Source organism: Erpetoichthys calabaricus, chromosome 6 (assembly GCF_900747795.2).
Source record: "Erpetoichthys calabaricus chromosome 6, fErpCal1.3, whole genome shotgun sequence".
NCBI lineage: Eukaryota > Metazoa > Chordata > Cladistia > Polypteriformes > Polypteridae > Erpetoichthys > Erpetoichthys calabaricus.
The window spans coordinates 35,548,459-35,560,508 of record NC_041399.2 but is presented as its reverse complement, the minus strand read 5'-3'; positions in this window follow the sequence as shown (position 1 = coordinate 35,560,508).

Genomic DNA, 12,050 nt, shown 5'->3' with positions numbered 1-12,050 from the left:
ACGTGAAAAAAGTTTACTTGAGATTTTTGCAAATTTGTGAAAAATAAAAAAATTGAGAAAGCACATGTACATAAGTATTCACAGCCTTTTCCATGAAGCTCGAAATTGAGCTCAGGTGCATCCTGTTTCCCCTGATCATCCTTGAGAAGTTTCTGCAGTTTAATTGGAGTCCACCTGTGGTAAATTCAGTTGGTTGGACATGATTTGGAAAGGCACACACCTGTCTATATAAGGTCCCACAGTTGACAGTTCATGTCAGAGCACAAACCAAGCATGAAGTCAAAGGAACTGTCTGTAGACCTCCGAGACAGGATTGACTCGAGGCACAAATCTGGGGAAGGTTACAGAAAAATTGCTGCTGCTTTGAAGGTCCCAATGAGCACAGTGGCCTCCATCATCCGTAAGTGGAAGAAGTTCGAAACCACCAGGACTCTTCCTAGAGCTGGCCGGCCATCTAAACTGAGCAATCGGGGGAGAAGGGCCTTAGTCAGGGAGGTGAGCAAGAACCCGATGGTCACTCTGTCAGAGCTCCAGAGGTCCTCTGTGAAGAGAGGAGATCCTTCCAGAAGGACAACCATCTCTGCAGCAATCCACCAATCAGGCCTGTATGGTAGAGTGTCCAGACGGAAGCCACTCCTTAGTAAAAGGCACATGGCAGCCCGCCTGGAGTTTGCCAAAAGACACCTGAAGGACTCTCAGACCATGAGAAAGAAAATACTGTGGTTTGATGAGACAAAGATTGAACTCTTTGGCGTGAATGCCAGGCATCACGTTTGGAGGAAACCTGGCACTATCCCTACAGTGAAGCATGGTGGTGGCAGCATCATGCTGTGGGGATGTTTTTCAGCAGCAGGAACTGGGAGACTAGTCAGGATAAAGGGAAAGATGACTGCAGCAATGTACAGAGACATTCTCGATGAAAACCTGCTCCATAGCATTCTTGACCTCAGACTGGGGCGACGGTTCATCTTTCAGCAGGACAACGACCCTAAGCACACAGCCAAGATATCAAAGGAGTGGCTTCAGGACAACTCTGTGAATGTCCTTGAGTGGACCAGCCAGAGCCCAGACTTGAATCCGATTGAACATCTCTGGAGAGATCTTAAAATGGCTGTGCACCGGTGCTTCCCATCCAACCTGATGGAGCTTGAGAGGTGATGCAAAGAGGAATGGGCGAAACTGGCCAAGGATAGGTGTGCCAAGCTTGTGGCATCATATTCAAAAAGACTTGAGGCTGTAATTGCTGCCAAAGGTGCATTGACAAAGTATTGAGCAAAGGCTGTGAATACTTATGTACATGTGATTTCTCAGTTTTTTTTATTTTTAATAAATTTGCCAAAACCTCAAGTAAACTTTTTTCACGTTGCCATTATGGGGTGTTGTGTGCAGAATTCTGAGGAAAAAAATGAATTTAATCCATTTTGGAATAAGGCTGTAACATAACAAAATGTGGAAAAAGTGATTAGCTGTGAATACTTTCCCAATGCACTATATATATATATATATATATATATATATATAATTTTTTGTTAGATAAATGGTGAAAACTGTTTTTTTTAATTAAGCCTTGTTTCAGATAGGTAAGTTACAGAAAAAACAAAACACTATAACAGCTTGTAATTATGAGAAGCATCTTCTTTTATTTGATGCTATATGTATTATGGATAAATATTTTTGTACATATTAGTTAAAGTATGTGTTTTAAAGAAATGTATTATTTTATAGTCACTGAACAATAAGCCTACAGAATTTCATTTTGTTAATAAAACACAAACCTATCATCTATTGTTTATAAAAATTCACTTTAATATAGGACATAAGACTTCTATGCGCCTGGTTATGCAGGAACTTAGTGTAAAAAGTTTTTTAAATGGATAAAGAAAAAAAATTCGGAATCGGCCAATCAAGCAACATCAAAACCTGATCTGAGCATCCCTGCTGAAGATATGCTTGCTAGGGTTAGGCTGCAGCTCCCCTGCAACCCTGCTCAGGATTAAGTGCACACATTTAGAGACCACTGTAAATCTTAATATTCTACTCAGTTTAAAGAAGACAAGACACAATCTAATACATTTTGGGATGCATTACAGATACCACAAATAGATACTCTTAGTGCCAGAGGTTTATCCAATTCCTCTACACTATCAGAATTACTAGATGCTATAAACTCACTTCAGAGTGGGGAAGCAGCTATCTCCCCTTCTACTAGCAACATTTACAGAAGCTAGAGAAAATAAAATTCTACCTCAAACTTTTTGCCAAGCATTAATTATTGTCTTTCCTAAACAAAATAAGGACTTGTTACAATGTGCATCATACATACCAATTTCACTTCTGAATAATGATGTTAAGATACTCTCCAAAGTCCTAGCTAGAAGGATGGAGAAAGTGCTGCCTTCGGTAATATCATAAGACCAAATTGGATTTATTAAAGGCAGACACTTAGCTTCCAATCTTCGACACCAGTTTAATGTAATATATTCACCCACAAAGTCAAACACCCCGGAGATGATATTATTGTTGGATGCAGAAAAAGCATTTGATATGGTCAAATAGAAATCCTTTTCACACATTGGAGAAATTTGTGTTTGGCCTGAACATTTGTGCATGGATCAAACTACTATATACCAATCCAAAAGCTTCAGTTTGTATTAACACCATTAATTCAGAATACTTTAAACTAGAACCAGACAAGGATGCCCCTTGTCACTACTGCTTTTTGCAATTACCATTAAGCCACTGGCAATTCACTGTTGAAATGCTTATGAGATAAAGGGGATTATCAGAGAAGGACTGGAACAGAAAGTTTCTCTATATGCATATGATATGGTACGGTATATATCAGAGCCACAAAATACTGTGCCTGCAGTCCTAACAGCACTAATATAATTTCAAAGATTTCTGGTCTCAGAATCAATTTGAATAAAAGTGTGCTATTCCCAGTGAATTCTCAAGTATACAGTACAATATTAGATTGGACACCTTCCCCTTTATCATCGCAGATCAGTTTAAATACCTAGGGGTAAACATCACAAGTAAACATAAAGCTCTTTATCAACAACATTTTGCCGTCTGTATTGCATAGATGGTCAACCCTTCATCTCACTTTAGCTAGAAGAATTAACATTGTTGAGATGAATATCCTTCCTAAGCTTCTCTTTTTATTTCAAAACATTCCAATATACATCAATAGATTTTTTTTAAGAAATTAGATTCAACAATAACCTCATTTATTTGGAATTCAAAACATCCACATATCCAAAGGGCAACCCTACAAAGATCTAAGGTGGAAGGGGGCATGGATCTACCTAACTTTAAATTTTATTACTGGGCAGCAAATATACAAGCTATGAAAACATGGACATGGACACAAATAGATGAACATACACGGGCTTGGTCCACATTAGAAATAAAATCCTGCAGTACTTCTTTATATTCCTTGTTTTGTACCCCAATAAATACAAGTTACCGCCAACATACTAACAATCCAATTGTGCTTCACTTACTCAGAATCTGGAGTCAATGTAGGAAGTATTTTAAGATATCTGTGGCACCTCTGCATGAGAACCACCTTTTTCCACCCTCTCAAACATATGCGTTTTTTAATGTCTGGAAAACATTCGGGATTAAATCACTTAGAGATCTGTACATAGACAACGTCTTTGCATCCTACGAACAATTACACTCCAAATTTAACTTTCCAGCAACACATTTCTTTCACTACTTTCAAATTAGAAACTTTGTTAAACAAAACCTGCCCAATTTTCCTCACCTCCCACCTACCTCTATGCTGGAAAAAAAATTGATCAGTCTTGAGGACTCAGACAGCATTTCCTTAAAATATAAAACCATTTTACAGTCCCTCCCTTTCAAAGATCCAAGAGAACAGTGGGAAAAGGATCTCTCACTCAAAATCTCAGAATAGGAGTGGAAAGTAGCAATGCACAAAATTCACTCAAGCTCCATATACAGTACAATTTATTTTTGTATAGCCCAAAATCACACAAGAAGTGCCACAATGGGCTTTAAAAGGCCATGCCTCTTGACAGCCCCCCAGCCTTGACTCTCTAAGAAGACCAGGAAAAACTCCCAAAAAAAAAACCTTGTAGGGAAATAATCGAAGAAACCTTGGGAAAGGCAGTTCAAAGAGAGACCCCTTTCTAGGTTGGTTGGGCGTGCAGTGGGTGTCAAAAAGTAGGGGGTCAATGCAATGCAATACAATACAATACACTACACATAACAGAACAAATCCTCAATACAGAATAAAAATAAAAAGTTTAGAAGTACAGAGCAGAATTTAACAGTAGATGATATCACATAATATGATTTGGATTTGTTTAGAGTCCTGGAGACGTCATCCATCAAGCTGCCTCCCCCATTTGGCCATTCCACGGCTGAAACAGCGCTGGGCCAGCCAATCCGATGAAAGGACCCCTCTCTACCACAATTCCTGCAATCCTCCATCAGGGATGACTTTACCTTAGGCAGGCAAAACAACATATGCGCAAAGCATAAAATTATTCAACTCAAAATTATATATCAAGTGCATCTCTTTCGTTCAAAATTGTCCAAAATGTTTCCAGGGCAAGATCCAACCTGCGAATGCTGCAGTCAAGTTCCGGCCTCACTGGGCCACATGTTTTGGGCATGCACCAAATTAACATCATTCTGGACCAAAATCTTTAAATGCCTTTTAGACAGCCTTGGTGTAACAATCCCTCCTAATCCACTAACAGCTGTGTTTGGTGTACTTCCAGATGGGCTTAAAGTGGAGAAGGGCAAACAAATTGTAATTGCCTTTACTACACTATTGACACACAGAAATTGTCTTGGTCAACTGGAAGAATCCAAACTCTCCTATTTTAAGTCTGTGGGTAATTGATGTTATATACTATTTGAAACTGGAAAAAATTAAATTCGCACTTAGAGGATCTGTACAAAACTTTTTCAAAACCTGGCAGGATCTAATCAATAACAGTTTAGAATAAGCATTTAAATTGAGGAAGCAGGTTATCTCCCCTCTTTTACTCCATTTATGTTTATTCATTTATTAATTTATCTATTTACTTATTTTTACTAGCCATAAGTTTTACTCTGCTTGCCTAGCTCTCTTTCTCAGGGATGGGGGTTGATTTGTTTCAAACCTTTTTTTGTAAAACCTGAGTTATTTGTATGGAATGATATTTGCTTTTAATAAAATCAGTAAAATCAAAAAATAAATAAAAAATAAGTGAGCCTTACAAAATGGTATAGTATAGTATGTATTATACATCTGTACAGTGGTGGCTACATTTTAAAGCAAGTTGAACGTATACTTTCTTTGGTACAATATTTCTCTTATCATAATATCTCCGCTGAGCAATTGTTTAGTTCAAGATAAATATGAAATTATTGTTTCTTTTCAAATTTGATTTTGTTGTTGTTATTTTGTCACCACTGTGGCTTTGAGATGGCTCTGTAAGTGCAATGACCTTTTCCCAGAGTCTGATTCCCAGCATCAAACTTGGTCTATATATATGCTAACATTCCCTGCTGGACACAATGGTGTGTGTGCTATGTACTGTACTGTAACTGAATATTTCCAGTTTTACTGTAAATACTGCTGAGACACATGAAATTCTTCTTCATATCAAAAAAACATTTAAGTAGCATGAATTGAGCCATTTTTTTTAATAGGTATAACAGATTTACACTATTTCACAACTTTACCAACAGTCAGATAGTATTAAATTACAAATTCCAATGTATTTCAGAACTGAATAATCGCACCTAACATATTGCAAAAAGTCATAATATTGTCTTGTTGTGAGCCTATCATGATAATATTGTAGCGTGGTGTCCCCGGTGATTCCTACCCCTAAAAGATCCAAGATGTGCTGTTCACATTAGAGTAACAGGCTAAGGATCTACGCCGGTATCCGGGAGTCTGCCAGTTTGAATCTCCATACTGCCAAAGGAGATCCTACTCTGCTGGGCCCATGAGCAAGGCACTTAACATGCAATTGCTTCCAGGGGTGCTGTATGGTGGCTGAACTTGTGCTCTCACCTCAAGATTTATACAAAAAGTAACAAATTCCTAATACAAGAAACTGTGTACAGTGAAATAAAGAAAAAAAAACATTTCTACTGCTTAAAAGTCAGTTTGATGTTGTGTTTGTATCAAGAAGTTCATGGTACCTCCAATCAAAATCTGCATGCCAGCGTCTCTGTAAGTTGTAGCACACTTGCTAAAGTTGTACTGTTTGTCTCTTTATGATGGTGCTGCATATAATGAACATGGATAGATGATTACATGTTCCTTGGCTGGAGAAGAGAATCCCATTCTCACTGGAGCACATTTATTTAATTCTTGTGACAGAAATGCAGTCTGTCCTGACAGTTACATTGTAAGATGTAACCTTTCCAGTCACACTTATTTTCTCAGTTTCATACAAAAATGAAGTTCTTCAACACAAGTCATGTTTCAATCAAGTAAACCTTTCACTGTAGGGTTATTTTGGTGTATGAAAAGGGAAAACTAAAAATCTAATCAAGCAAGAAATTCAATTAAAATCTGAAGAAGCTTTTTTGATTAAAAGATTGCTTGCAATGCATATCTGTAGACACTACTAAATTACCAAGGTATAATTCCCACGAAAACTTACTTATGGCCAAATTAGGAATGTTTTTAATGAAGTTAAGTAAGCATTTGTATATATAAATTAAGGCTTAACACTTGTGAAAACATGATAAGGAACAATGTAATGATTTGGAGAGTCCCCGCCAATACCACATAGATAGATAGTGGGTGCCCCAGGAGAAGGACGGGCACTCTGGCTGGGATAAAGGAAGGTTTCCTACCCAGCCAGGAGGCCATAATGGAAGGACTGGAAAAATGGACTCCCCAGGAATGGGTCATTCCCCCACATTGTAGGCAGTGTTTCTCAGGGTTAAACCCAATGAGTATACCCACATGGTTACATGGAAAATGGACTCCTGAAACGTAACCCATTTAGGGTCTTTGGGGTCCACCAGATGGAATTGTCGGGACAAGACTGCCCTGGTTTCTGCATGACCCAGAAGTGCTCTGGGTGACTGGGACAACAGAACAGAAGCAATTTTTGGGTTGGGCTTAAAGGAAAGCCCACTGCCTCATTTGATTCGACTCAGAGTTGGGAGGCAGTGGGCTATGCTACTGGAGGAGAGAACTTAGAAAGCTGTATATTGGCTGTATGCGTGCGTACTTTACATAAATCTGGAAGAATCCACCAGGTGGCAGTGTGAGATATTATCACGGTAAGAACAGGTTCGGCTTTGCTGTCATGCGAATTGCCTGGAACACCCATTAAATTCCGATGACACCTTACCGCAGTATCTCTGAAAAGGATGTTTAATGATTAAATCCATCAATCCAGGGATGTGCCCATTCCAGCTAGCATTGGGCACGAGGCAGAAACAATCCCTAGACGGGGCATCAGCTCATTGCAAAGTGAATACAAGCACTCATACACATTAGTGTCATTTTAGCGTCACCAAATCTGCATATCTTTGGAAGGAAACTGGAGCACACTGTGGAAACCCAGCAGGAAAACATGTGACGTGACTCCCTGCAAGACAGCAGTGCTACCGCTACGCCAACATGTCACCCCCATGTGTGTAATCATTAACAGTATTCATTATTAAAACAAAATTAACGATTTATCTGTAAAATGTAACATACATACTTTAATGCATTTCATCATGATAGTGATATCAAGTATAAATCTTAAGGATTCTAAATGTGCAGGTAGTTGGAATATCGTACATTTAATGTGTTCTTTGTGGTGATCTATTGTTGTTTGTCACTGCTGTCAGGTCACAAAAGATGGTACAAAAAACGGCACAAAAGATGGTATGTGCAACTTTCAAAATGTATCGTGTCATTATGATCGGGAATATGTGACACTTGAATATAAAAGCACCACAAATGTATCTGTATGTCGGCATTTTGCTTCACCACATCGAACCATTCATCAAACATTGAAGTGTGCACATTGATCCCGAAAGATCTGCGTAGCGGCTTTCTGTCACATGTAGATAGTAAACAGAGACTCTGACGTCACATTTCAACTTTTATTACACTGCGCCCCCTGACTTTTTGCTGGTAATGCAACTCGCGCACGCATCGCATTAATTTCTGAAGACGTGCTCAGAGGACGCGTCAAATGAATGCTGGGAACGCGTGGCAGCCATGATGCATGCACGTACATGTTCTGAGCGTGAAGTATAAACGAGCCCTAAGTGTAATTCTATTGAGCTGTCTGGATTACATATCCTTACATTTGCACCTGGAGTTGTGTTGGGTCGTGTGTGTCTTGGGTTTGGGGGCTCAATGGTGCCCCCTACTGTTCACACACGTTTAATAATAAAAAAATAAATCAAAGGTTTCCAAGATGAATAAAGTGGACCATCAGGGTCCATCAATTATAATCGTAATATCTGTAGAAAAGTAAAGTCTCATGCACTTGCAGGTTTTCAACTGAATGCCAGCCTCTGGGTTGATCCATTGTTATATGGTGGCAAGGGTGGAAGTGACAAGGCTTTCGGAATTGTAAAGGAAGTGATGTCATTGTTCTTCTGGATGTTCTACCCGTAGACTTGTTGGTCAAGTCTACAAGTAGAAAATAAGAAGGAGTCGGCAACTGTAGTCCGTCTGACGTGGGCGTATGCACAACAGTCACAGAGCTTTCAGAATACCTTTTACTCACATGTGTCTGACCCACTCAAGAAAGCAACTCCACCGATCCATGCAGTTCTAAATTCAGAGACTCACTCCTGATGTAATAATGGCTGTTACCAGTTTTATTGTAAATCCTTGGAATTTCTGTGTGTTGTGTGCTAGGTGTACATTAAGATTTTGAGGTTGCTGCTTCAGAGTGCCACTGAAGAGGATGGCACTCAGTTTAAAGGCTTTGCTCTGGCAATGCTCTACCCATTGACAGAGTAGAAACGTAGCTCATTATTATGTTTGGATAAGTAATTAAGTTAACTTGCCCCAGTTCAGGAACTGTCTGTCCTTACTCACAATATAATATAGGTAACTCAGGCAAACCATATTTATTGCACTCAATACAATAGCTTTTTGGTTTGTAACAAGAAGCTTGCTGGCCTATTGAACTTGCCATACAGCGGTCACACATCCCTCTATGAGAGCTGGAATTTTTCCTCTTTGAATTCCCCTTTTCTCTCTTTTGCTGTTTGTTATCATCTTTTAGTTGTCTCTGCTCTACTTTGGAGAGTTATACACTTCATTTCTCCTAGGTTACCACACTGCAGTTTCTGGAATTGCCAAGTCTTATGCAATATAGACTATTTAGGTGGCAGAGCTTTTTCTTAGACTATCTGAGATTTTGTATTGTCAATGGACCCTCATAAACAGCTGAAAGGAAACATTGAGGAAAATGTCTCCATCCAGTAAGAGGTTGCCAGGAGCAAGTGCCCCACTATACTGAGGCAAGCAGGCCAAAATATGAGATGAGACCTCCCAAACAGTGAGGGGACCATATTGGCAGTAGAAGAGGCCCTGTATATACCAGTGTGAGAACCACATAGCACATATGGGGCAATATGGAATATACATACATGTAAGGGATGCGATGAAATGGAGATGGACAGGAACACTAGCATATATCAGAGGGAAATGAAGCATTGACAGAAGTGTTTCATTTTGCCTCAGGAAGCCATAAGGCAGGCATCCCAAGAAGTGAGAATGACTAACCATCTATTAAAAGAAAAGGCAATGCCAAGGATGGCTGGCAGGACATTGGGCCATATCCTGGCCCATATGGGGCACCAGATGGTCTCAAGCATTGAGAAGAACGACCACGTTAGTTCCTTAAAGGTGAGGATTAGGTGGGAAACCAGTCCTGGACCCCCAGAATATTATATAGGACCCCAGAATATTACAGTATGTAGGAACAAATGGTCCAGGACTGGAGAGAGTTGAATTTTACAGCATCCATGCAAATAGGAAATCCAGAAATGAAGTCCACATCCCACTGATCCTCCCTTTCCACCTTAATACTTTATACAGTACTATACATAGGCCATTAATTAGAATTACTGCATTTTGTAGATGGTCACTTTCACAAGAGCCTTTTATCCTAATTATCTCTTAATCTCCTACCATTGATCTGTTAACTTCTGCAAACTTCTTGTCGGCAGCTCACAAAGCAGAGCCATGTTTCCTGCCTGGAATTTTCATTTGTAACAGGAGCTGCTATATCATTTGCAAATATTTCACTAACAATACAATAAGGCGTATTCCACACAAAAATCATACTTTTATATGTTACTTAGCCCTCATGTTTTCATGAAGAATGTCAAGATAACCCAACTTTTGATGAAATGTTCCATCTTAGGAGACCAATGCTGGACAACAGCAAACAATATTAAAAATCCAAGAAAAAATCTCCCATTACTCATGTGGCATAATCCACATGTCAAGTCACCCAGTTGTATGCTGACAACATGCCAAACACATGCGTTTTTTTTTGCAAAAATATTGTTAAACACTTCAGGATAATCAGAACAGTACACAAACAGGAAATGCATTCAAATGTGATCATGCTTTTGAATAGAAAACACCCCTAATTCATTGCAAAAGAGCCTCATCTTCAACTGAAAATGATGTGACACATGTAATGTAACATTTTTTCATGGACTTTTTTGATATCGTTTGCTATCACCCAGCTTTGATTGCCATAGGTGCCCATTCTGTCAATAGCTTTGTTATCTCTATTCTTCCCACACTAATGAAAAACTCTGGATTAAACAATATACCACAGCCACCCTATTCTCTAGACCTGGCCCCACATGACTATTGCCTATTTCCTATTCTAAAGGGCCACATCAGTGGAACATACCATACCCATAATGAATATGTCATATCAGGTACAGATGAGTGGTTGCACAAACAACAAAAAATATTTTATTTTAGTGACATATAAGAGTACTAATGTTCACATGGACTGTGTTGAAATGTAAAATATTGTGTGTTTGGTTTTATAGGATGTTTGCTCATAACTTTTGGAAATCAAAATTCATCTTTTCCCACACTGAATTGCCATGAAGATGCCCCAGAATCAGTCTACTTTCCAGGTGCAGAAGCATTGCAAGTGTGGGCACCAATGAAGCAGGTGATCATGAAGCTTCTTGACCAATTTTTTTTCAGCTGGGATAATTGATTTGTTGTAGACACAGTAGATATTTTGAACAAATAGCTATACAACTCCAGTCGGTTTGACAAAGAAGCCAAGACTGTTACTGAAACTCCTGATTAGAAGATTTGCTGTGAGTGCTAGGTGCCTGCCAAGCTGCATTTAGATGTAGGGAGAAAATTCTGTTTTTTCAAGAGTGGCAAATTTCCCCTCAGAAGGAGTCTTGTGTATGTTTTCAAGGACTAGCCTGCTGGTGAATAGTTTTATTCAAACTCTGACCATGATTGTGACCAGCAAGTGACTTCTTTAATGTTGGTGGTGGAACAGCCTTCAAGATGTAAACCAGCCTTGGTGTTGCTGATGTTGATAAGCTCCCCCAATACGTGCCTCCAAGTCCACATTATGTACCCAAAGTATCAACTAAAAAAGGTTCCCAATTTTTGTAGAGGCCAACTCCAAATGGCAGCAGAGAGACAAAGTGCTGTTATAGCTGGACTTAGGTGGAGGGGTGATCTTTCCAGTAATGAGACCAGGATAAAGACAAAAGTGGTCCTTCAGGTAACTTTCAGCTCTTGGTAGGGTCTTGTTCAGTTGTTTTAACATGCAGGGGAAGCCAGTTCCTCCCAATATACAAGGGCAACAGTTAAGCCTGCACTATTGCGTAATGCTTATCATTTTATTTTCGACAAGAATAACTGTACAATGTATACTGAAATGAGTATTTGAGACAGTACATATGGTGATTAATTCAGATGCCCTAATAAGCACATTCAATTCATTTGAACAATGGCAAAGCAGTGCTGCCATCTATTGATTTTGACTAAGCTTATTTAATTCATGTCTCCTCCCTCCACACATTATTTCATTTATTGT